Genomic DNA, 3,482 nt, shown 5'->3' with positions numbered 1-3,482 from the left:
TTCTGAAGGAGATCAGCCCTGGGATTTCTTTGGAAGGAATGATGCTAAAGCTGAAACTCCAGTACTTTGGCCACCTGATGCGAAGAGTTGACTCATTGGAAAAGACTCTGATGCTGGGAGGGATTGGGGGCAGGAGGAGAAGGGGACGACAGAGGATGAGATGGCTGGATGGCATCACTGACTTGATGGACGTGAGTCTGAGTGAACTCCGGGAGTTGGTGATGGACAGGGAGGCCTGGCGTGCTGTGATTCATGGGGTCACAAAGAGTCGGACACGACTGAGTGACTGAACTGAACTGAACTGAGGAAACTGATACAAGGGGTGTAGGATTGAGCCGAAGACAGGAAGGCATAGACTGGCTGTGACGCACCAAGCGGAAGATAAACAGAAGAGCTTTTCTCTTAGCAGGTCTGGGGAAGGAGCCAGGGATAGAGGTTGAAAGGATACCAGGAACTAGAATCAGGATGGTGGTGAGTTGAAGCCCCAAGAGAGCCCCAAGAAACCCTAATAAGCAAAAGGGACTAAGCCAGAGAGAAGAAAGATTAAAGAAAAGGCCAGAAAGGAGAGAGACACGATCAAGAGAGACCACTTGGCAGGAAGGGAAGGAACCTTGCCCAAGAGTACTTCAGTTTCCATCATCTTCCCTGGTTGGGCCCTACCTCTTTCAGGGGAGTAACTGGAAACCCCTTTAATTAAAGGCAACTCGAGTGGATCTCCAAGCTGGCAGAAGGGAAAAGAGGAATGAGCCCTCTGACAAAAGTGAAGGGATGGATAAGAGCCAGGAGGCAGAATAAGTGAGGTGAGAGAAGGGGAGGAGCCACAATTTGTGGGTGATGAGAGTGTGAAGGTGCCATTAACTGGCCTGGGAGCCATAGGATGCAGTGAGTGGACAACAAGGACACCTCTAGTCTAGTTCCCATTTGGCTCTGGAAGGTCATCATGGAAACAGGGTGGCCGTTTAAAATCTATAGGCCATGCTGGGAGATCTTAATACTTCTTAGGAGCAAGAGCCATGATCTGCCGTGATCAGAATATGCTCACTCCTTGGCTTCCTGCATCTCTCTGGGTGTCATTTGGTTCTTGGTCCCACTGACCAGTGCTGGGCTCTTGTTTTGTGTCTCAAGGTCAGACTCCTGAAAGTGATGACCTGCTGGACAGAATGCCCATCGTAGATGACATTGATGTGGTTTATGACTGGCTGTTGTTGGGTCAGGTGCTCAGCCTTGGTTCAATGAGCAGTGCTCTGGGGCACAGAATCTCACAGCACCAGCATGAATGCTCACACCCTTGGCACAGCTCTGTGGGCACAGCAGACTTACTGAGGCTTGGCCAGTCCTGTTAGTGTACTTCCCTTCCTTAAGCCCATGTCTTCTTATCCTTAAAATCAAGAACTTGGATCACACGATGTTTACAAGTCCTCCACATTCTGTGCTGTGTTAGCTAGGGCAACACTAGCTGCTGTAACAAATAGGCCAGCTCTCAACTGATTTATTATAATAGACCTTTATTTCCTGCTCACGGACAGGTGTAGAGCAATAGTCCCCAGCCTTTTTTGTACCAGGGACTAGTTTCATGGGAGACAATTTTTCCATGGACCGTGGAAGGGGATGGTGTTGGGGTGATTCAAACCCATTACATTTATTGTGTACCTTATTTCTATTATTATTTGGTGATATATAATGAAATAATTATACAACTCATCATAATGCAGAATCCGTGGGAGCCCTGAGCTTGTTTTCCTGCAACTATATGGTTCTATCTGGGGGTGATGGGAGACAGTGACACCCGAAGTGTGATATTTATGTCCAGTCTACTCCATAATCTCATTTTCCTTGCTGTCACTGCAGAAAAGCCTGCTTCACAAAGATGAGGTATTGAAAACGGAAGCAGGCTCTCCGGTGCTTTTGCAGCAATCTCAGGACATTCCTCCTCGACTTTAATCCACAATAGATGGAGATTTCAAGTTGTCTCAAACATACTTTTAAGGCCACCGTCATTTGCCGTCTCAAGCCATTGATCCTCTTATAGCATAAACAAGGTCTATTCAGCTGGCTTATTCACAAATGGGTCATGGATCCATTCCTTCCCAGTTTGGGGGGCTTTTGTGGTTGGGAAGTAATGTTTAAATTCTTTTGAATGTTGAGATAGGTGATCATGCATCAGCTTGGAGAAAGAAGACCCTGGCTCAGTCTCTTTCAAAATCTCTGCTAATGTTTGAAACATGTCAACAATCCTGATGTTCACTCATCACCCTCATAATTCCAATTTGGCTTTCAATGTAGCTACTTTATCTGCCAGCTGAACACAGTTGTTTTTCTCTCCTGAGATGATGGACTGAGTTCCTCAAACAGGTTGAACAGGTTTATCGACTCATTCTGTGTCACTGAAATATGCTGCCAATGGTGACTGTTTTTCTAAAAGAAATCTCTAGAACTGGTCTCATAACTCAAAAACTCTGGCCAGCAACCTACCTTTAGAAAGTCATCTCATCTCTCCACATAAGCCTTCTCTTATGAGATGAGATGCTTTGAGTTCAAATGGATGCTTTGCGTCCATCTCCTCATAGAGCTGCATGAAGAGACCTGAGTTAAGGGCATGTAATCGAAAAAGCAAGAGAGTTCCAGAAAAACATCTATTTCTACTTTATTGACTATGCCAAAGCCTTTGACTGTGTGGATCACAATAAACTGTGGAAAATTCTGAAAGAGATGGGAATACCAGACCACCTGACCTGCCTCTTGAGAAATTTGTATGCAGGTCAGGAAGCAACAGTTTGAACTGGACATAGAACAACAGACTGGTTCCAAATAGGAAAAGGAGTATGTCAAGGCTGTATATTGTCACCCTGCTTATTTAACTTATATGCAGAGTATATCATGAGAAACGCTGGGCTGGAAGAAGCAAAGCTGGAATCAAGATTGCCGGGAGAAATATCAATAACCTCAGATATGCAGATGACACCACCCTTATGGCAGAAAGTGAAGAGGAACTAAAGAGCCTCTTGATGAAAGTGAAAGAGGAGAGTGAAAAACCTGGCTTAAAAGTCATCATTCAGAAAACAAAGATCATGGCATCTGGTCCCATCACTTTATGGCAAATAGATGGGGAAACAATGGAAACAGTGTCAGGCTTTATTTTTTGGGGCTCCAAAATCACTGCCGTTGGTGATTGCAGCCATGAAATTAAAAGACGCTTACTCCTTGGAAGTAACCTTGGACCAACCTAGATATCATATTAAAAAGCAGAGACATTACTTTGTCAACAAAAGTCCATATAGGCAAGGCTATGGTTTTTCCAGTGGTCATGTATGGATGTGAGAGTTGGACTATAAAGAAAGCTGAGCACCGAAGAATTGATGTTTTAGAACTGTGGTGTTGGAGAAGACTCTTGAGAGTCCCATGGATCGCAAGGAGAGCCAACCAGTCCATCCTAAAGGAGATCAGTCCTGGGTGTTCATTGGAAGGACTGATGTTGAAGCTGA

This window comes from Bison bison, unplaced genomic scaffold (genome assembly GCF_000754665.1).
Source record: "Bison bison bison isolate TAMUID 2011002044 unplaced genomic scaffold, Bison_UMD1.0 scf7180017864243, whole genome shotgun sequence".
NCBI lineage: Eukaryota > Metazoa > Chordata > Mammalia > Artiodactyla > Bovidae > Bison > Bison bison.
The sequence above is the reverse complement of the archived record's forward strand: the minus strand, read 5'-3'. Positions refer to the sequence as shown.